This window comes from Erythrolamprus reginae, chromosome 4, assembly GCF_031021105.1.
Source record: "Erythrolamprus reginae isolate rEryReg1 chromosome 4, rEryReg1.hap1, whole genome shotgun sequence".
Classification (NCBI taxonomy): Eukaryota; Metazoa; Chordata; class Lepidosauria; order Squamata; family Dipsadidae; genus Erythrolamprus; species Erythrolamprus reginae.
Genome location: NC_091953.1, coordinates 33,913,212 through 33,937,729, shown reverse-complemented (window position 1 = coordinate 33,937,729; position 24,518 = coordinate 33,913,212). Strand labels below are relative to the sequence as shown.

The following is a 24,518-nucleotide window of genomic DNA, read 5'->3' as shown; positions in this document are numbered from 1 at the left end:
GTTGTATAAGGTTCACATACTTTTACCAGAAATAAAATATATAGCTTCTGATCTTTTCTTCAATTAATCAATGAACAAGTAAAAATTTCCCAGGAAATTTGAGAGTGGAACGAAGGCCCGACCAGTTTCCTGCCATTTCCCCTTTAATCCCGGCCATCTCGGGCTTTTCTGAGGAGCCTTCGGTGGTGCTTAAGGAGGCTTTGGCAATCCAGAGCAAACAAAGCATTTTCCTTTCTCTGGGCATTTGAAGAGGGAATAAACCTCTGCCAGTGTCCAGAGAAAATAAATGCTCCCTTCACTCTGGCCAGCGACTGTCCTCCTGCTCTTCTTCCTCCTCCTCCCACCCAAATTCCGAGCTTTTATTTCTTTCCTAATGAGTTTGTACGATTATTTGCTTTTACACTCCTAAGGGGAAAATGGCTTCTACTAACAAACTTTTCTACTTAAGAACCTGGTTACAGAATGAATTAAGTTCTTAAGTAGAAGTACCACTGTAAACTGTAAGGCTCAATCTCATATGTACTTATTGGAAAGTAAATTTTACTAAGAAGGATTTATTCCCAGATAAATACAAGTACAGTAAGCAAGAATGTAAAATCTGTATTACTGAATCCAATCATTCAATAAACCATTCTCCAAAATAGGGTCCTCTACATGTTGGTTTGAGATGCCAAACTATTGTTCCTGTTATCTGAGGATACAATGCCCTTCAGTCCTAACCTAGGAATTTGGGAAATGGGGAAAGTAACTAACATGCAAAAGGATATCTACACAACATTCATCTATATATCATTTATTAGCATGGCTATATCTGACTTTGTGTTCAATAGAAGTATGAAAATGAATGTCAGCTCTTGGAGAGCAGCAGTACTTGACAGCCAAAGTTTTATCTTGTCTGTGAGCTTTCCAGAGGCATCTGGTTTGCCAGTGTAGGAAGCAGATGGCTCTTATTCTGAATGGTTATGGGGACTATATAATCTTTGGTCTGATTCAACATAATTCATGGGGGGGGGGGGGAAGAGAAAGATGGAGAAGGGTAAGAGAGAGAGAAAGAGAGAGAGAATTGTTTCTCCTTTATGAACCCCGTGAAGAACTCAGAAATAGAAGTAAGGGAAGGAAGGTACAAATGTAAGCCCTTATATGTACAAGTATACAAGAATCTATACTCATTTCTTGTTTGAAGTTTAATATCCTAGTTTCTTATAGCTTATTTATTATTTAAATATTGTTAATTGTTGCAAATAAGGAGCATATATTAAGGATGCAATTATTAAGGTGTTAAATTTAATATAAACTTAACAGAACTGGGATGGCCTTCATTCAGACACATCCTCCATTCTCATCTTAAATTTGAGCCAGGCCCTTTCTTTTTCTTTTTCTTTAGGCTTAGTTGCAGGTCGTTGTGCAATATGAAAAGAGCTCTCCCCTGTGAAATGCCTTGAGCTCTAGAAAAAAAGTGCAAGATCAGTGCAACAAGCAAATTAAAAATGAGAAATATTTAATATTCTGGCATTTTAACCTTTCATTGAAGAAAATTAATTTTGCTAAATCACTAAGAAAAAAAATCTGAACAGCAGATATAGCTAACACAAAATACATAAACAAAATTGTTTAAGTGATATTTTAAATTCTTCTAAAAAATATCCTGTGAATGGCAGGAATCTGAAGATTTTTTTCATGCATTATACATTCTGTAGTATTTATGCTTGCAGACCATCTTACAATTTTTCAAACTGCACATTCTTTCAAAAGAAATTCACCTATTAAAATCTTTAAAGAAAATAACAAGTTCTAAGTTCAACCTAAATCTCAGGATGGGTGGGCTGCAAATAACTAGAGTGCGTAATTAACTTTTGGAAGTCAAACAAAAACCAAACTATAAAACAAAATATTATCAGTAGAAACCATACGCAGGGGAAATAAATTTACAGAAAATATAATAAATCTATTAAAATTTATGATGTCCAAAAGAACTAGTAAGTGTTCCTACTAATGTATTAGTAGTAAAGAAAATAGTAAAGGGGTAGAGCTAAATAAACACAATGGAGCAAATGTACTTGAACATCTAGAAAGGAATTTCATGAACATCTTAGATTACAAAGAATATAATTCTCAATTTTTGACCATTAGTTCAGTGACAATTTAAAGTTGCAATATGACCCTGTTTGGGTCATGTTGCCAACCATTATGGATTAAGGTTTAGAAATTTGTCCTCATTAAGTGCCATTGTGCAAAAACACTTTTTTCAGTAACTTTTGCGTGAAAAGCAAAATATTTAATAATTTTGAAATCTATTTTGCACACCATTCAAAACGGCATGCTTAAAATAGATCATATAAAAATATTAAAAGCTTACATTTTAGACAATACATTTAGTGAATCACGATTTTCTTTAAGTCAATAATAAGTAATCGTTATATTTATTATCTTTATTTTACCTATTTTTGTCCTGTGTTAAACTGAACAGAAAATATTATCTTGGTATTATCAAAGTCTTTCTTCCTATGCCTTTAAATTTAATTTGTTCATAATTTAAAATGTTTATTAAACCAAAAAAAAAGTAGGGCAATATTGCAAATTGGATTTGAAGCCACCTTGTAATCAATTTGTTTTTACAAATATAATGCTGCTATACGTTTCTTCAAAATTTATACTGTAATTGTCCTTTACTGTATTTTAACTCTTTAAGAATGGGATTTTTATTATTGTGCTAATCTGTCCCTGTTAGTAACTAATTGATGGTAGAGTTCACACCTTAGCAACTCAAGGATTTATGTTACCATGGCTCCCTCTCTCTGCCTGCTGTAAATGCAAAAATCAGAAGGAGCCTGGGTAGCACCTTTTCAGACTAATACATTTTATTAAAAGGCATACGCTTTCCTGAACTGCAGCTCACTTCATCAGATGCATGGATGAAAAGTGCTACCAGACTTCTGATTTTTACTACTCAGATTAACAGAAATCTTCTACAAAGCTGTAAATGCAGGGTTAGTCTACTTGAGTAATAATTAAGGCATTGGCTTATGTTACATGTCAAAGCTGCTATGTTGCATTTCTAGGACGTTACCTGCAATGTTTTATGCCCTAAAATACCCTTGTCTCTGGCTGTGATCATCTTGTTTCCTTTTTGAGTTGGAAAGCATTTCTTTCCGTAATTAGGTTCTGGTAGCACATGCTCAAAACTCTACCTGATTCTATATACAGCTATACAATCTTGTGGCTCTTGCTATACGTTAAGTTTTAAGAAAAAAACCACCAGTGACTCAATCAACAAATTCTGCAATAATAATTGTCTGGGCCATCTTCATTTTTTAATATTCTTAATTGATTACTGTATTATTTTTTTTTGGACTATAAAATGCTCTGGTGTATAAGACACATCAAAATTTCAAAGAGGTAAGTAAGGGGGAAAAGGTTTTTGTCCTCCTTGAACCCCAGAAGTACTCTGCAAGCCTCCCAAACCCTCTGCGTACCCCGTTTTTCACAAGAACACGGGCTTTTGCCTACTCCAGCCTCTAGGAGCACTTTGCAGGCCTTCCAAACCCTCTGCACACATCATTTATTTTGCAAAAATGGGGCACGCAGAGGGTCTGGGAAGTCTACAGATTGCTCCCGGGGGGCTGGGGAAAGGCAAAAATATCCCCGTTTTTACTTGAAGAACAGATCCATGTATTACAGACTAAAATAATTTGGATAAGAGGCTGTAGAATGTCAATAATCAATAATATGAAATTTAAATTTCACATGAATCAAATCTATCTGTCTGTCTGTCTGTCCGTCTGTCTGCCCATTTATTTATTTGTTTGTTTGTTTGTTTGTTTGTTTGTTTGTTTGTTTGTATGTTTGTTTGATTTTTTATCATGCCCCTCTCTGAGGATTCGAGACGGCTTACAACATGTGAAAAAATACAATACAAATAAAACTAAAAACAAGCAGTCTAAAACCCCAATTTAATCTAAAAACAATCATATTCAATCCACCAACATAATTTTCATTCAACATACATTCATTAGTAGGTGGGGCTGATGATTAGGGTCCCCAAGCCTGTCGGCACAGGTGTGTCTTCAAATTCTTATGAAAGGCAAGAAGGGTGGGGAGCGGTATCAATCTCTGGGGTGAATTGACTCCAGAGGGCTGGGCCCCCCACAGAGAAGGCTCTTCCCCTATGCCCCGCCAACTGACATTGTCTGGTTGACGGGACCTGGAGAAGGCCGACTCTGTGGGATCTGAGTGGTCACTGGGGCTCATGTGGCAAAAGGCGCTCCCATAAGTAATCTGGTCTATGATTTCCTACTGACTAACAAATTTGTTTGTCACCTTAAGCAACCATTTAGTAGAGCCATATTAAATATTCCCACTTGCCTTAGGCAATAAAACTGAAAGTTGCAATAGGACAAGCTGGGGCAAATGAATGACATCCAGAAGCGAGATGCTTGTATTCATGAGTTTCATACACAGTATCCCACACAATCATGCATTTAGTCTGTATTGCTTGTGGACCAGCAAGCATCTCTCATTAATCAGCCTGAAAATTTCTACAATAGCTCAAACTAAGTATAAGAAAAGAAAATGTATTAAAATAAAAAAATCTTAAATTAATAAAATTGGCAAATGTACAGAAATAAAGAAAATGACACAATTCTTTGGTCCAGCATCTGAAGTATACTAAGTGTAATATAAAGCATTCCCCTGGCTTTCTTGAGCCATCAAACATTGAGTCTTCAGAGAGGGGGACATCCAAACAAACAAACAGATAAATTTCTCAGATAATCTTTTGCAGTTTGCTTGAATGCACAGTGTATTTATACTGTATAAAACGTATTAAAGTGATATATACAGCCCTGAATCATTGTAAATGTTATAGGATCTAAGACAGGGTGTAATAATAGAAAATACTATAGTTTTTTAAAAAAATCATATTTCTCAATTGAAATTAAATTATGAATTAACTTTACCTGCCTAAATCCTAACAAATCCTAGAGCCTCGGTGGTGCAGTGGTTAGAGTGCAGTACTGCAAGCTACTTGTGCTGATCACCAGCCGCCAGCAATTGGCAGATCCAATCTCAGTAGCTCAAGATTGACTCAGACTTTCATCTTTCCAAGGTCAGTAAAATGAGGACCCAGATGGTTGGGGGCAATATGCTTACTCTCTGTAAACTGCTTAGAGAGAGCTGTAAAGAGCACTATGAAGCGATATACAGTATAACTCTAATGCTAAATGCTAAATTCTTAAATGGTACCACTACAATGAGTTTGTTAAAACATTGATTAAGAAATCAAATTCAAGTTTCAAAACAGACAATAAAGTGCATGATGGAAAAAGAAAATTTCCTATAGCTCTGTCAAGCACAATTTAGTATTCCTATATTGCAAATGATGGCTCTAGATCTAAGTATCCAAGGGAAATAGTTTTAGATGGCATTTGGCCAAAGCACTAGAAGACATCAATTGGATACTTTTTTCATTGATATGTTATGTAGAATGATTCTTCCTTTTTAATATAAACGATAAGGCAAGGAATTTTGCATGATTTATCAGGAAGCAAAAAAAAAAAGGAAAACATATGCTATATTATTGTGGTATATGATCTACAGGGAGTAGTTTATTATATTTCATAATTGGATGGTTATTTAAATTGTATATTAAAAATAAAGTGAAAGATCGACTATATCAAATTAATTATAATATAGACAAAAAGTCATGATCTGCTGACTAAAATGTAGAATATGAAAACAACCAAACAACAAATTTTAAATGATAAAATAATACATCTTCCTACGTATATAATATCTAGAAAATAATTTATGAAAATTCCAGAGTTTACACAATGTTAATTTTTATTCTTGCTTCAGATTTGAAACTATAGTAATTTCGTCAGAATTAATTCAGTATACATGAAATCATTCCTTCATTCATTTCTGCTGGTTTCTCTTTCGCTTATAATCCTTCCAATATAACGCACTCATTTTCTTTTACAATAGGTCAACATAGATCTTTCAAATTCATATCCTCAAAATAAACACATGCATATTTCCAGTACATCGCAATAATTAAGAATGCCATGTTTTCTTTTCCAGCCTAATAAAACATAATTTCATTTTGGTTGCATTTTCTGTCTCTATTATTTTAATATGACTATATCATACTTGCTTAGAATTAATTCTCATTGTGTTCAATAGGGCTTACTCCCTAGAAGGCACATTTAGAATTGCAGCCTTCACTGTAAAAGAAGCTACATATTTATATCCAATTAGAATACAAATAAAGAAAATGTACTGTCAACACAACCCCTCCCGCCCAAAAAACAGAATGAGTAATTAAAAAGAAATTTCCTTCACAGTTTCTAAGAAAAAGTACCAACAATGATATTGGTCAGGTTAAGCTGATTTTTTTTCTTATTCTTTATTAAGAGACTCACCTGATCTACCTGATCTTCATTCGGAGATTTTTCATACCTCCTATTTCTTATTATGGTACTGTATTCCAGATTATGTTAATCTATAAGAGGAAACTGTTAAAAACAAATGCTAGCATACAAGCAATAAATACCTTTTACAATTTACCATCTTGCACTGAAAAAACAGGTCTTTCCAAACTTCACAATCTTTGGCCTTAAGGTTAAAGCTTCATGTCTTTCCAGTCAATAATGAATTATAATGCCACCCTAGAAATATTCTCAGACCTTGCCTGTTTTTTCCAGTTTGAATGACTGATTCATGCTTCCATTATATCACAATTATGTTTTTATTTGGTATCCCTGTGTCTCTTTACCAGTCATCTGCAGATGATCCAAAAGCCACAGAACAAACTGTACCTCATATTAGTTCCGTTTTATGGAATACGTTCCACTCACCACAAGGTACAGACACTTTCACATAAGTTTTAAAGATCCTTCTTATGCTACTAATTATTTATTCTGAATGCTGAAAAATGAGGTCTAAATTTCTTGCTTCCTCTGAGTCTAAATATATAAATACAAAGGAAAAATTCTGCATACTTACTAGATTAGAACTGCTAGATAACCAAGGTACTATAAGTTCAGCCCACTGTGATACAAATAAAGCTTACAGATAATAAAACATAAGAAAACTTAACAGAATATATCTTTACTGAAGAGGAATGGTCCAAAAATGATGAAAATCAAATCTAGTGTAGTGGCATAATTCAGATGATGATAGACAATTGGTTCAATTGTCAATACAGTATTTTATATTCAGTATTTACTCATTAAATAGGAGTCTCAATTTTTGTTTTAACAAAATCATTAGAAGTGTTTGGAACTTAAACAGACAAGTCTTTTTCAAAGTTTCTGATAAGCTTTAGTGGCTTGATATGTTATCTACCACAATAGATGACATTTGTGATTATATAATCTTGTGATACTGTACATTGAAGTAGCTTGGATTATAGATACAGATTTTGCACCTTCTGGCTGTATTCTGAGTATTAGAAAAGCTATGAATATTGTACTGGGGGGGAGTCAAGAATTCACAAATTATCTCCGTTATACCTACTTTTCATCCATTAACTTTATGCTTATTAAATAATAATAATAATAATAATAATAATAATAATAATTTATTAATTTGTATGCTGCCCCTTTCCGAGGAATCGGGGTGGCTCACAACAATAACAATACAATGAAGAGTAATACAAATCCAATATTAATAAAAACTAGAATTAAAACCCATTAATATTAAAAAAACAATCAATACTACACAGTCATACCACTCTCAAAGGCTACAGTCAGAAAGGGGGGGGGAAGGGAATTAGTACCCCTATGCAGACAATAACTGTGCAAGAATTAACTAATACTAATAAGTTGCTTTAATGGTTGGGTCTCTCTTCCTATACTTGGATATCTAGAAAGAATCTCAGTATTAGTGCATAACCTGTATGTTTTAACTAAACATATATAGGTAACAGTCCACATAAAGATAGTTTTTGCTGAACAGCTGGTAACTTTTTGGGGTTTCTTTTTTTAGACTTTTTAATCTAAAACTGTAACCTAGATTTTTAAATATTAGATTTGTTACTATGTATTGTTCTTCACCATTGTTTAGAGCCGCGCCGAGTCTGCGGAGAGGGGCGGCATATAAATCCAATAAATCTAATCTAATCTAATTTAAAGAATCTGTACTAAACTAGCATTAAAAATTCATAGAGCAAACTTGATTAGAATCTGTAGACATATAGATCAATTGTTTTAAAGAAATATTAGCTTAAGGTAGTTGTTTCCAAAAATATGCATGAAAATTTCTGATAAAAACAGAAATAACAATATTAAAGAATGAACTTAACCTTAGCATTGATAGCACTGTAGTACGGAATAGATGAAAGGTATAAGCATGTCATTAGATCATATAGAGAGAGCACTGCACACCAAGACAACTAGACACAAGACCAGTTCCCCCCCCCCCCAAATGCCATCATTCTGATAAACAAGGAATTCCCTCACCAGTCAAACTATTCAATAAGGCTGCGTTACTATTACTATTAATCTTCTCATTGTTCCTATCACCCATTTTCCCCCATTTATGACTGTAACCTGTTGCTTGTATCCTTACCATTTATATTAATATTGATTGTTTCCTGATTACTTGCTATTATTGCTATGACAATCATTAAGTGTTGTACATCATGATTCTTGATAAATGTATCTTTTCTTTTATGTACACCGATAGCATATGCATCAAACACAAATTCCTGTGTGTACAATCACACTTGGCCAATAAAGAATTCTATTAGAAATTCCTACATAGGAATGTCCACAACTCACCCTTGAGTCCTGAGCCTTGAATCAATGTCTCAGATTCATCTTTTTTGACATGTTAAGACAAACACAACAACCATTTAGGGGGAATGTGTCATTTTTAGCCCCTTGACCAATAATTATTACCAGATAGATTTCTTTTTTTTTTAAAGCCAGAACTATACAGGCCTGTTTATTTTTAAGATTTTGACTCCTGGATAAATCACTGAATAATAATTTTATTGATTGATTGATTGATTGATTGATTGATTTGATTTATATGCCCTCTTCTCCAAAGACTCAGAGCAGCTCACAACAATAAAACAGTACAAATCCAATTGATTAAAACAATTTAAAAACACTTAATATAAAAAGCAATCATACATCTCATATAAAACACAAACGGACCAGGGGAATAAATTTCCCTATGCCTGACGACAGAGGTGTGCTTTAAGGAGTTTACAAAAGGCAAGGAGGGTGGGGGCAATCCTAATAATAATAAGTTATTAGACTTGTATGCCGCCTCTCTCCGAAGACTCGGGGCAGCAAAAAATTAAGGTTTTTTTTTTACAAGATTTTAGAAATTCAGGAGTGGTTTGCCATTGCCTCTTCTCCAGAGCCTAGATAAAGTGACTGATTTTGTGCTTAAGACTGCTAGAAAATATGGTCTCCAAGTTTCTAGACTGATGTCTTAACTACTTCGGAGTCTTCGGAGAGGGGCGGCATACAAATCTAATAAATAATAATAATAATAATTATTATTATTATTATTATTATTATTACTACTACTACTACTACTACAGCAAACTGGTTTTCTTCCATTATACCTAGATGACAAAAAAACAAAACAATAATCTCACACAGAATGTATCTTGACTATACCATATTCCAGACAGAAAATAATCAATATGGTTACGACCTATAAAGCCCTACATAGTTTAGGACCAGATTATTTTTGGGACCGTCTTCTGCCTCATATATCCCAGCGGCCGGTTAGGTCTCAGAGTCGGCCTTTTCCTGTCGGCCACACAATGTCGGCTGGCAGGGCCTAGGGGAAGAACCTTCTCTGTGGCAGCCCTGGCCCTCTGGATGAACTCCCTCTGTAGATACATATCGCCCCCTCCCCCCTGGTCTTTTGTAAAGCTCTAAAGACCTACCTCTGCCAGCGGGCATGGGTGCCATGAGTGATGAGATTGTCTCCGGCCGATACTATATATGATTGAATTGGATGAAGGTGCATGACTGTATATGGGTTTTTAAATATTTTTTAATAATTTGTATAATTCTTTTATTTCATTTCTATGCCTTCTTGAGGCAACTCAGGGTGGTGTACAACATTATAAAAGCAACAATATGTAAAGAAATCTAAATTATTATAAAAGAATTATACAAATTATTAAAAAATATTTAAAAACCCATATACAGTCATGTACCTTCATCCAATTCAATCATATATAGTATCGATACTATATATGATTGAATTGGATGAAGGTGCATGACTGTATATGGGTTTTTAAATATTTTTTAATAATTTGTATAATTCTTTTATAATAATTTAGATTTCTTTACATATTGTTGCTTTTATAATGTTGTACACCACCCTGAGTTGCCTCAAGAAGGCATAGAAATGAAATAAATAAATAAATAAAATAATCAGAATAACATTTAAATTGCAAAATATATTTATTTATTTTTATTTATTTATTGGATTTGTAAGCCGCCCCTCTCCGCAGACTCTCCGCAGACTCGGGGTGGCTAACAACAGTAACAAAACAGTATATAACAATAATCCAATACTAAAAACAATTAAAAACCCATAATTATAAAAACCAATCATACATACAGACATACCATGCATAAAATTGTAAAGGCCTATGCATAGTAAAAAGTAGCCCTCTGTAACACATCATGATGATTAAATACCACATCTTTTATCCAGGTATATTAGAATCAATGTTATTTTGATTATTTTCAAAGTACAACCGCTAGCGATTCATACTTTTCTTTTTCTATATTACTGGAACGGCTTCTTTAACTCTATTGGACCTTTAAGAAAATTTGAAGCATATATGAAATTAATACATTAAGAAATTGCTGACTTAAAACTACAAATGATTCTCAAAACAAAGCTTCCCAGGAATACAATATGTTTCATATTTGTTCAGGAGATTTGCCCATTAAAGTATGTCCATAACTAGGGAAACACAGTGTGTGTATTCAGTCAGTAGAACAGACTCTGTCCTCAGGTAACCTCAAACAGCTGCCTTCAGCAAAAAGCGCTGCCTCTTCTTAGTCTCTGAAGCACTTAGTTCTCTCACATTCCTCCCCTTAGGAATGACAGTAATGCAAAACAGACCCTTCCTGTTGGTTGGGGAAGTGTCAATGCAGCATAACATCTAACAGCAGTGCTGAAGTCATGTATGTGATAGATATGTGTTAAAGATAAATCTGAAACTTTCCTTTGCTAAAAGAGAGGAAGCTTACAAACACATAGTTTGGTCAAATATGCCCTGGTATTTAATTATGTTTTACATTCAGATATATTGCTAAAATATTTAATATATGATATAAAATTTAAAATATAAAATACAAGATGGAAATATGCACAAGTTAAACAGATCTTGCCCAAAAATCAGCAACATCTTTCTTTCCCTATCTCTCTTTTTATCCCTTTGACTTAGAAATATTTCTAATAACTTGTTATTAGTTAATACATATCAAAAGAAGTATAACATTTAACTTTAGAAAACTTTTCATTTTCCTTATTTACTCGCTATTTACTGTGTACTGTATTTATAATGTTTAGGAAATATAATATTTCTGTTAAAAAGTTGACTTAATGTATACACACAACGATTAAGAAATATAGTACTCCTTCTAAGAAATATATGTATTATAATCTATATGTACCACAATGTATAACTATACTCTTCACTTTAATTGTTTGACTTTGTACCCTCTCCCTTTTCTCTCTTCCGCCCTACCCCAGATTTCCTTTCTCCCCTTTCCTTCCCTTATTTCCTTTTCCCTTTTCATTATATTTATTAATAAAGTATATTTTCAAAAAAATAAATAAATAAATAAATAAATGTATTGTGTTGCATTGCCATGAGGTTCTCAAGTGTACACTGATCAGGGCGCAAAAGGCAGGTATACATAGGTGTTGCTTTTTGCATATCACATGAATCACAACGGAAGGAGCCAAATAGCTCCATTTGCTCAGTTTCACTAGATCCAGGTACCAGCTCCTCTATTGGTTCTATCCAAGCTTGATTCTTTGTAACTTTCTGTAGGTACATAACAGGGACAGGTTCCTTCTATTGCCATACCAGTGCACTTCATGTGCATTGCAACATTTAGCGCACATGCATGATTTTGCTTTTGCGCATGCACAAAAGCAAAAAAATCACCCAATATTGCACGAATGTGAGCATCCCCTCTTGCTTTTTTCTTTGTGTATGCGCAGAAGCAGAAAATAACCCAAAATCGCACATGGAACACTCCAAAAATTAGCCTAAAAAATAGTCCGGCAAAGACAGCACCAGAGCTGTCACATGCAAACTGCTCAATTGGCCGCCCACTACCAGACTACTGCACCAGGATCCACTGGTAGGAACCCACCTCTGGTACATTAAGTATGTTCACATTTCTTTAAAATACATTTAAAGCGCATTTTGGTTACATTTAGATAGAAGTTTAATGTTTTAGAAGAGTGATCACTTTTTTTACAAATTAAAAAGCATGTTATATAGAATTTTGGTGATGAAAGATTCTCAAGCTGCTCAAGAGATGAAGAATTCTCAATGTTTTACTACAGCAAAGCATCTTTCAAATTATTCACATAAAATCAGTGGTTGGACTGAAAAAAATTAGCAACCGTTTCACTGCCCGGTTGCTAGGTGGGCATGGCCATTTGTTGTGGCCTACTCGGCCTCCTGAACCACAGCAAGAGGGTCATTTCCCCACCCTCCCCGCCCAGCTTCAAGGAGGGCAAAAATGGTTTCCTTCCAGACTCTGGAGGCCCTCCGGATGCCAGAAATAGGTCTGTTTTGGGATTTCTGCTACTTCCAGGCCCATTTTTCACCCTCCCCAGGCTCTAGAAGCTTTCCTGGAATCTCCAGGAAGGTGAAAATGGCTTCCTCTGGGCTCCAGAGGCGGGAAATGAGCCCGTTTCTAGATTCGTGGCCTGTTGGCTATGTAGAGACTCCTGGAAGGGGCGGGGCGGGGTGGGTGGGGTCAGCCAGTCCTTGGAACAACCTCTTCGGAGAACCAGATTAAAATTACCCAAACCGGTCCAAATCGGCTGAATCCCACCCCTGATAATACTGCATTAAACATATACTTGTCCTTCTTTCCTATACTGTATTCTCTTTTCATAATCTATCCTGTTGCAATTCTCTGAATCTGTTGTAGTTTGCATGAATATTTTGACAGATCGGTTTCCCAGATCATGACATAGTATTTAAGGTGAGACTGACTAATGAACAATAGAGTAGAAATATTATTTTAACAAGAATTTGTATTTATTGAATTTAAAATTGCATTTGCTCTTTTAGTAGTGATTTTTTTATTGACAAGTTCAGCTTATAAGGTCCTATAGTTCCAGTATGTGTCACACATGACTTACTTACTATCAAGCTAAATATTGTGCAAACTACATATTTATATTTCATGTTATTTTTCTTAACTAAAGGACTTCTCATTTAATTTTATTGCCCTGTTGGAAATACAATAAAGGCCTGTATTTTTTTTTTCACTTTAATAAGTATATATTCAGGGTTCTAAGAAAAAATACTTCTTCATACAATATATAAACCATGGGATCAATGTCATTGTATTTGTTGATAGATAGACAGATAAGGCTTATAATAAAATTTCATAAATTCATTGAGCATAAGGTTCTCAGTAGATAACTGATGGCTTGAATTAAAGGCAGCATGACTTAAACAGCAGTAATTAAGAAGTAAAACGTGAAAAAGATTATTGTCAATGTGTTCTTGTATCCATTTGCAATACAAAACTCTTTATAAGAAAAATCTTAAAATTACAACAAAGTATGAAAAATAAGTAGTCCAAGGAAGGTTTCCTGAATCTGATCACCTCCAGATGAAAAGTTACCTATTTGAGGATATAAACATTATCTGGTACTATCAACATAGGTAATGTTGTGGTTCAGCCTGAGGCTGCTCAGGGACCGGCTGTGTCTCTGCTGGCTCCATGCCCGGAGGAGGATGACAGCGAAGAGGAGGGGGCTGAACAGTGGGACGGGGGAGAGGAAAATCAGGAATGGGATGAAGGAGAACAGCATGAGAGCCCCGGGGGGGGGGGCTCTCCCCAGCCAGTAGTTTGGAGTCATTAGGTGATGAAGCTCAAGCCGTCATTGACATGCGACAGAGATGGTCAGATCAAAGAAAGGAGCAATTAAAGAAGTATTATCAGCACTGAATTAGGAACAGCTGGGTTTGGGTGTGGTCCTCCTTAGCAGGGTTTAAAAGGCAGGCAAGCCCTTGAAGCCATGTGGAGTGTTATCAGTTTGGAGTTGCGTTATCCTGTCTTGTTTCTCGGCGTCTCTGTTCCTGGCTTGTGGCCCAGCAGCTTTGGAAGACCCGCGGGAGGTGTAGGTCTGCTATCTACAGCCTCGGCTTGGCAGCAAGAATTCTGTATTGCTGCATGGACTTTTGCCTTCGTGGATATATCTGAAGATACAGCATTTTCCTGTTTGTAAGGACATTTTCTGTTACCTGTGTTTTTCTTGAATTTTATAAAACTGCCTTTGCCTTTTACCAGTGTGTCTGGATTCTCTTTTTGGGTTGGTATTGGCTTCTGGAGTGACCCAGACAGAACAGGTAATGATTTCTCAAATTTAAAAATATTTGGTTTGGTTTCATTTGATTTGGTTTTCTTTCATCCGAAAAAGGATCTAAAGATTATTTCTTGCCTTCCAACATTCTGCTTTCTTTGTGTATTGTGACTTCTTGTTCTGCAATTATATTCCACAGAAATAACCGCTCGACAAATGTCTGGTCAAATTTACAACATTATTAAATGTATTTGCATAAGTCAACAAGGATATTGGAATTTACAGACTGACAACCCTTACTTCTTCACACGGTCTTCCTATGAGATAACTCCGGTGGCATTATTTAACTGGGTCAGAAAGAAAAACTTAATCCTCATCATTCAAGAACCCTGAAATGAGGATTGAGATGATAAGAATCAGCATCTTTTTCTGAGTAGCAAAGTTTAGTCATACTGCCACTTAACTAAAAATCTGGGATATCTTTTCATATACAAGAATACAGTATGGTTTCCCATGATTATCAGAAACTAAGGAATACTCAGTGACCTCACAGTCTTGGCATACTCATCTCAGCAAGATGCCGAGGGCTATGCTTAATAAATTCAGATTCCATATTGATACTCCAATTAATTACCATTCTGGTAATTAAATCTAATAATTAATTACCATTCTGGTAATTAATTCATAAAAACAAATTAATTATGGAACTGAGCCAATAGGCTCTGCCCATTCTTTTGATATTCATAACTACCGCAATTTAAATTTTATAATTTTCTAAAAATACCAGGCAACTGGTTTTTGTTCACTGAATTCACCAAACGTGTGTGTGTGTGTGTCTATATATACGTTTTAAAGGAGACACCCCCCAAGAACCGAGACAAAGAACAGAAGAGCATCGCCCTCCTCCCTTATATCAAAGGCACCACAGATAAAATCAGCAAAATTCTCCACAAACACAATATCAAGACAGCCTTTGGCACTGACCAAAAAATAGCCAACATCTTAAGAAAGCCCAAAGACAAGATCCAGCTAGAAAACTAAGGAGTCTATGAAATACCATGCAAAATTTGCCCAGCTACACAAACTGGACAAACTAATAGGAGAATAAACGCATGCATTGCAGAACACAAGAACACAGTCAGAAAAGAAGAAAAAACTTCTTCCCTTTTCCAACACCTCAAAAAAACAGGGCATGCAATTGATTTTGAAATAACTAAATTAATTTCCAAAACCGAACACTCCAACCAAAGAATAATTATGGAAGCCATTGAAATAGAGAAACACCTCCACAACATGAATAAACGTGATGATACCCCCACCTACAAGACATCTGGAAACTAGCCCTAATCAATAAACGAATTCTGGCCATGAAACCTGATACCAGACCTAGAACACAGTATGCCACCACCAATCAGTCTCAACAGATCCAAAAGCATACTCACCCCACAGACAAAATATAACCACTTCCCAGAAGCTAAATCATGGTGGCACTTCCAATTGCTCCACCCCCTCCAACACACCCAAAAAGCAAACTGACACATGCCATAAACACACAGTCAGACCACAACCTTGGAACCAAACCAAAACCCGGGATATTACAGACATACATTACAAAACAGCTGACTAGTCTGCAGGTACCACCACTGACCTACTGTATCTCTCTCACTAGTTTTAGACAGTGCATTATTAAAATAGTCATACTAGTAATAGTATTTAAATTAAATACAGTTCTAAGTGATAGAATATACTATCTGGGGCTGAAATACAGAAGACTGAATGTGCTACTAATACATGAAATGTATTTTATAAGTACTTTCTTTGTCAGTATAAATATGGCTCAGTAATATATAGCGATGGACACATTTTAAAAAAAATATTGAGACAATAATAAAGTGTATTCATTCTTTTAAATTCTGTCCTAAGATCCTCAGTACTTGTAACTCTATTACTGAATAATATACTTTCTAGCAGAATGGAGTACCAACATGTTTTCTTTGTTCCTACCAAGTTTATAAAAAATATGAGATTCATACCATTCATTTAAACAGGATTCTTAATAATACACTTGATTCCACAACTATACTGAGAACACAAAAATGTGTATTCACCTGCAATAGACATAAATATATTGCATATGATATGAAAAATCACTATTCATAATGAAAATATAGGACTACACTTCAAAAGTAGAGTTACCTAAAAGATAAAAACAAACAATCAGACAACTGTTAGCCTACACAATTCAATGTTAAGTTTATTCAGTTAAATTCAACTGTAAAGTAAAATATAATTATTCCTGTATTAGCCAACAAATTATTAATAATTATGTCGCACCCTTAATTAATCAGTTTTTAAAATTGTATAGCAGTGAAGGCTGTCTCGTGCACAAGTCATTTTGTTAAATGTGACATTCAAATCCATCTTTGCAATACGCTCTGCTCTGGAGTTGGGCCATGGAATAAAATGCTATAAAAAACAAAATAAACCAAAACCCTGCTGTGGAAACAGGACAAAGCTAGTTTTCACATCTACTGCACAGATAGAAACAAGACAGAAGTAAAAGGCACCAAATGGAGCTCAGAGCTTTAGTATGATATCCAGCCTCCACATTCTGGCACAATCTGCAACCAAGATATCAGTGCCTCCCAAGTCAAATCATTGCAAATATTCTGAATGCCCAAAATTATCTTGCTTTCAGGGATTTGTTCCATTTTAAACACATTTTTAGAAAGGCAGATATTAAAGGTGGATATACCGAACTCTTTATTTTAGAATAATCATTTTTGCAGCTGTTATATTTATTCTCTAAGCAAAATAAAAACTACTTTTTAAATTCATTAAACAACCTTTCTTTGTTAGATGCTTCTGGCGTGGAAATTCCTATGAGAACTGGAATACTGCATACACTACAGACATTCATACATTCGTTCATTCTTTCTGCACAAAATACAATTAACTACATAGAAATAAAAATGTTGAGATGGAGATGTAATTCCAATTTTGTCTGAGATTAAGGTGTATTTGCTTTAATATTAGATGCATTATTTGCATCTATTATCAAGATCACCAATTTTATCTAAGTTGGTTGAAGCTAGCAGAATTACTTTTATTATGAATCAATAGTCTGTGAGGAACAGCAGAAAAAAATAGACCTTACAATAAAGATAATCTGAAATATTTCAATTGATTCACTAGGACAGTGATGGCAAACCATTTTTCCCTCGGGTGCCGAAAGAACGTCCACATGCGCTATTGTGCATGCACGAATGCCCACACCCATAATTCAAGGCTTGGGAGAGCAAAAAGAGCTTCTCCCGCCCCCAAGAGGCATTCTGAAGGCCAGAAATGGCGTGTTTACCAACTTCTGGTGGGCCAAGTAGGGCCGTTTTTCACCCTCCCTGGAGCTGGGGGAAGGTAAAAGCGCCCTATCCCCCCCCCCAAGAAGTTTTCTGGAAGCCAAAAATCAGGTGGCCGGCACACACATGCACATTGGAGCTGAGCTAGGGCAATGGCTCATGTGCCAGCAGATATGGCTCCACATGCCGCCTGTGGCACCCGTGACATAGGTTCGCCATCACTGCAATAGGACCTTTACATTTTTGTATATTTGTAACTAATACTACTTAGTTCATTCATGAATAGCTTGGAACCTGGTGTTCATTTTTTGTTCATTTATTTTACTTTCTTTTCTTTTTTCCATCCTTCCTCCCTCCCTACTTCTCTCCCCCCTCCTTAAATTAGTTCCATATTAAAATACTTTAATTGTCATCATCAATATTCTGAACCACGTGTACTAGAAGACTGGGAAACCCTTAGTCAGCAATTCCTAATGCTATGCCTTTCAGATAAATTGTTAGAATTCTGCAACTTGTCATCCAATGCATATGGAGGCAACAAACTTGAAGAAGTAATAATTGTTCATATTCATCATACCAAGAGGGGGTACATCACATTATATAACACATAGGACAAAATTTGAATGAAATCTATGTGTGACATTTAATTAATGTTTACGGATTTTCTAAAACCTTGTCCAGATGTAGGACTTATAATAATTCCATAATCTGTTATATAAGTGTCTTATATGCAGGCAGATAAACCAGAACACTTTTTAGAATTCCTATAATATAAATTTATTTTAATGGCATTGAGATTCCTAAATATAAAATGATAAATATTCTATTCTAAATATATTATTCAGCCTGTGCAGTGCTTTTTAAAAAGAATATTCCATCCAGTAGCACCCAAAAACAAAATGGGATATAACATGTAATTTTACCTACTTAAAATAAAGCTTACAAGCAAAATATGTAAATTAATGCTGACCTGTAATTAATTATAAATGTTCACTGCTGGGATTGCTATTAAGCATGGTCTACCCTGATCCTGATATCTGGCAGCATATTTTGCATGAATCTGCATTCAGTAATATACAGTATTGGTTATTTATCTCATCTGATTTTTCCTTTTGACATAGCACAACCTGGTTGAAAAACTCAGTGTTTTGATATAATAATTTAGCAAGTGTTTTGGGATAGCTTTCTTGAAACTAACTAACTAACTTTGATTTATTTATTTAGAATCTTTAGCCTTTATATATTTTAGACTGCAATTCCCAGAAATGTTTGCTAGAAACTTTAGGAGATAAAATCAATGGATGGTAGTAAATTAAAAATATTTACTAATAATACAATATTGATATATCTTTACTATTACATAATCTTTCTTAATGCATAAAATGGATATATTTTAAGAAAAAAATTGCTTTTCCATACTATCTCCATGCCTGAAAGAATAGAAAACCATTTTCTCTCCAGGATTGAATGGGTTACTGGCAGATATATTTAAATACAGTATAGTATAGCTATATAGTAATTGTTCATAATATCACTTCTTCATCGCTATACTATGAACATATAAGGTATTTTGGTTACATGTAAGAGATTTTCAGTAGATATATTATTCTTGGAGTTACTCACCATGAATATTAGTTGTTATACAAATAAACACTTTCTATGGTTATTTCAGTCCTATGTAGTGTTTCTCTTCTATAGACTGTCTCCTGTATAATTCACAGAAATTTCTTTATTTTGTACTTAAAAGCTTTCATTTTTGCTTTACACACACACTTTTCTGTCGTTCCCATGAGTCAGCTTATATTACATTTGCTTTATTAAAAATTGATACAATTGTACAAATGTTCTGGATTCATATATCTCCCTCCTTTTCTTCCCTCCTTTTATAATGTCTTATTTTTAAGAATGTTTTAAAACTTCTTTTATTTTAAACGCCAAATGCCAATTTCAGTTAAAATCCTGTGCTTATTTGCCTGATATTGTTATAATATTAAAGTTTGAACTTGAAATTAAAGCATCAGTTTAAATTTAGAGTAAATTACATAGATTGATAATGTTTCTGCAGGCACATTTTGGCATTACTAACTTTTCCAAGGCTACATGAGGTATTCCAAACAGAATCAATGCAAGGGTTCTTTTAAACCTATTTCTCATGTTCCTTCTTTTTCCAGAATTGAACAGTTATTTATTTTCTCTTAATGATTATCCTAATGACTGTTGTGTTCCTTTGTCAAGGCTATCTCCACAGTCCTTTGCAATGATCTACAAAGCACCTATTCAGTACTTACTGTCAACTAATGCTTGACCAAGATCTCTCTATGGGCTCTGTACATACATATCAATATTTATTTATTTATTTATTTATTTATCAGATTTGTATGCCGCCCCTCTCCGCAGACTCGGGGGGGCTCACAGCAATAATAATACAATGTAAACAAATCTAATATTTAAGTTAATTTAAAACCCCAATTTAGAAACCAATCATACATACTAGCATACCATGCATAAATTTTATAAGCCAAGGGGGAGGGAAAGTATCAATTTCCCCATGCCTGACGACAGAGGTGGGTTTTAAGGAGCTTACGAAAGGCTAGGAGGGTGGGGGCAACTCTGATATCTGGGGGGAGTTGGTTCCAAAGGGTCGGGGCCGCCACAGAAAAGGCTCTTCCCCTGGGTCCCGCCAAACGATATTGTTTAGTTGACGGGACCCGGAGAAGGCCAACTCTGTGGGACCTAACTGGTCGCTGGGATTTGTGCGGCAGAAGGCGGTCCCAGAGATATGAAAACAAGTATCCACACTTCACAAATGCACTGGTTTCAGGTTTATTTACTTTTGTATATTTAAAACTAATCATAGTATAGAAACCATGATCTCTGGAATATCCAGAAGATGTATGTTTCATTCTCCTTCATACGATATATCTCCAAGTTTTCTTATCCATGATTGGAAAAGATATCTCAAAATGCATCTAGAGGCATTAAAACTGAAAAGCATATTCCACTCTCTCCATATTTGCCAAATAAGTCAAATATCATGAATCTACATGGTACATTTCTACCATTTGGTTAAAATGGTTTAGAAACTGATCTGACAAAGAAAGAATATAAGTATAAAATAATTTCATTCACCTACGGAAGGAATAAAATTGTTCTGAATTTTCTTTTTATTATGTAAGTCTTTATTAGTTATACTGTATCATGCTGTGGCTTAGTTAAATCATATATATTGTCTACATTTTGTTATATTTTGATAATAACAGAATGATATTCAAAAGATATTATATTCTCATTAAATTATTTTGTAACATATAATTACCAAAAAGATACAGAAAATTTCTACTTTTTTTAAAAAAATAGTTTATTAATTTTCACATTTAAAAAAAGGACACGGGTAAGAGGGGAGGGGCATGGGTCAAAGGATATAAAGGTGATAAACAGGTGGTTACATATATAAAGGTGATACACAGGGGGTTACATCATTGTGCGAATAGTTCTGTAGTTTGTGATAAATTGTAAATGCTATGATTAATTATATTTACAAAATAGAATAAATGTATCAAATATATATAATATATATATTAAGTATCATTTAGGTATTAATAAGTATTATACCATTATAGTAGACCCTGAGAAACAAAAAACAGAAAACATGAAGGAGATAAAGAAATCAAAAGGGATATAAAACAGAAAGAAAGGTTTAGAAAGATATTATATTCTCATTAAATTATTTTGTAACATATAATTACCAAAAAGATACAGAAAATTTCTACTTTCTACTTATATGAATTTAATTAGATAAAAGTTCTCACTGGGAATAAATACACACACACACACACACACACCTGAAATTAAAAGAAAAGACAAGAAATTCTATCTCGATTGGTTCACAGCATGTCACTGAGTATACCTCCTCACATTTTGTAAATATTTAAGTACAGTATATCTTTTCATGTTGCAGCACTGAAGAAATGACACTTGGTTACAAAGTAAAATATTGAGTTTACTGCTTGTACAACAGTGTAAATTTGCTGTCCCCTCAAAATAATGCAACACACAACCATTCATGTCTAAACTGCTGGCAACAAAAGTGAGTACACCCATAATTGATAATATACAAATGGGGCCCAAAGTGTCAATATTTTCTGTGGCCAACATTATTTTCCAGCACTGCTTTTACCTTTGGCATGGAGTGCGCCAGAACATCACAGGTTGCCACTGGAGTCCTCTTCCACTCCTCCATGATAACGTCATGGAGGTAGGGGATGTTAAAGACCTTGCACACTTGTACATTCCATTGCAGGTGCTTAATAGGATTTAGTTCTGAAGACGTGCTTGGCCAAACCATCCCCTTTACCCTCAGCTTCTTTAGGAAGCCAGTGGTCATTTTAGAGGTATGTTTGAGATCGTTATTATGGTAGAATACTGCCCTGCAGCCCAGTCTCCGAAGGGAGGAGATCATGCTCTGCTTCAGTATGACCCAGTACATGTTGGCATTCATGGTTCCCTCAATGAACTGTAGATCCCCAGTGTCTGCAGCACTCGTGCAGCCTCAAACAATGACATTCCCACCACCAGGCTTGACTGTAGGCAAGACACACTTGACTTTGTACTCCTCCCCTGGTTGCCACTACACAAGTTTAATACCATCTGGACCAATTAAGTTTATCTTGGTCTCATCAGACCACAAGACAGGTGCCAGAAATCCATTTCCTTAGTCTGCTTACCTTTCGCAAACTATTTGCAGGCTTTCTTTTCCATCATCTTTACAAGAGGCTTCCTTCTGCGATAACAGCCCTGCAGATCAATTTGATGAAGTGTGCAGCGTATGAGCTGCGCACTAACAGGCTGAATGAATCCCCCACTCCTTCAATCTCTGCAGCAATGCTGGCAGCACCCATACATCTATTTTGCAAAGCCAATCTCTGGATATGACACTGAGCACAGGCACTCAACTTCTTTGGTCGACCATGGGGAGGCCTGTTCTGAGTGGAACCTGTCCTGTTCTGTTGCACTGTCTTGGCCATCATGTTGCAGCTCAGTTTCAGGGTCTTGACAATCTTCTTATAGCCTAGTGCATCTTTATGTAGACAATTCATTTTTTCAGATCCTCAGACATTTCATTGCCATAAGGTGCCATGTTGAATTTCCAGTGACCAGTATGAGGGAATGAGTGATAACACCAAATTTAACACACCTGTTCCCCTTTCACACCTGAGACCTTGTACCACTAATGAGTCACGCAACACCAGGGAGGGAAAATAGGTACTTTGGCTTCATTTGGACATTATCACATAGGGGTGTACTCACTTTTGTTGCCAGCAGTTTAGACATTAATTGCTGTGTATTGCATTATTTTGAGGGGACAGCACATTTACTTTGTGTATACTCATTACTTTACATTGCAGCCAAGTGTCATTTCTTCAGTGTTGTCATATAAAAAGATATATTTAAATATTTACAAAGTGTGAAGGGGTGTACTCATTTCTGTGACATACTGTAGCTAACAGTGAGATATTGAAGAAGTTACACCAACACTCCACAGTCTGCATTGGTTGCCGATCAGTTTCCGGTCACAATTCAAAGTGTTGGTTATGACCTATAAAGCCCTTCATGGCACCGGACCAGATTATCTCCGGGACCGCCTTCTGCTGCACGAATCCCAGAGACCAGTTAGGTCCCACAGAGTGGGCCTTCTCCGAGTCCCATCAACTAAACAATGTCATTTGGTGGGACCCAGGGGAAGAGCCTTCTCTGTGGCGGCCCCGGCCCTCTGGAACCAACTCCCCCCAGAGATTAGAATTGCCCCCTCCCTCCTCGCCTTTTGTAAGCTCCTTAAAACCCACCTCTGCCGCCAGGCATGGGGGAACTCAGATATTCTTTCCCCCTAGGCCTTTACAATTTATGCATGGTATGTTTGTATGTATGTTTGGTTTTATAATAAGGGGTTTTTAGTTGTTTTAGTATTGGATTGTTACATGCTGTTTTTATCATTGTTGTTAGCCGCCCCGAGTCCATGGAGAGAGGCGGCATACAAATCCAATAAATAAAAATATAAAAATTTAAAAAAAGTTTCAATGTGGATGGACTGAACTCATTTTTTCTAAATCAAATTCATAAATCAATTATTACTTTTTATAATGACTGATTCAAGGAATATGTTTTGAAAAATACATTGTACAGGGATAGTTCAGATCACACCAATTTTTAATGAAAATGAAAATTAAGTATTCTCTATAGTTCAGTATGAAAAAAATATGTAATTATATTTTACGGATATTTAATTTTAAGCTGCTTCAGAAATTAGACATGCTTTTAAAATGTTCATTTGTTGCCATCTATATCAACTAAGCATTTGTTTGTTTCATTTGGACACCCAATATAAAGGAAGCATTCGTTCTTTACTGATATTTTTTAGACATTCATCTAGGTGTTGTATAAGTGAAGATGACACAACCACCCACACTGTTTTGATTTCTTTTTAAAAGGCTCTTAACAGCTTAACACAGCAGCTGCTGCTACTTTTCAGCACGACAACTTATTTTGTCTTACAAAGGCCATTGCATTTTGGGCATGATTTTCTCAAAATGCCTTTCGGAAACCTCTAGGCTC

The 24,518-nt window shown here is 35.2% G+C and overlaps 1 protein-coding gene across 16 annotated transcripts in view; it reads right to left on the bottom strand.

The window, feature by feature from the left end:
- The window catches only part of ZBTB20 (zinc finger and BTB domain containing 20), a 635,906-nt gene that overhangs the window by 411,512 nt on the left and 199,876 nt on the right, over positions 1 to 24,518 (bottom strand). The window lies entirely within an intron of this gene.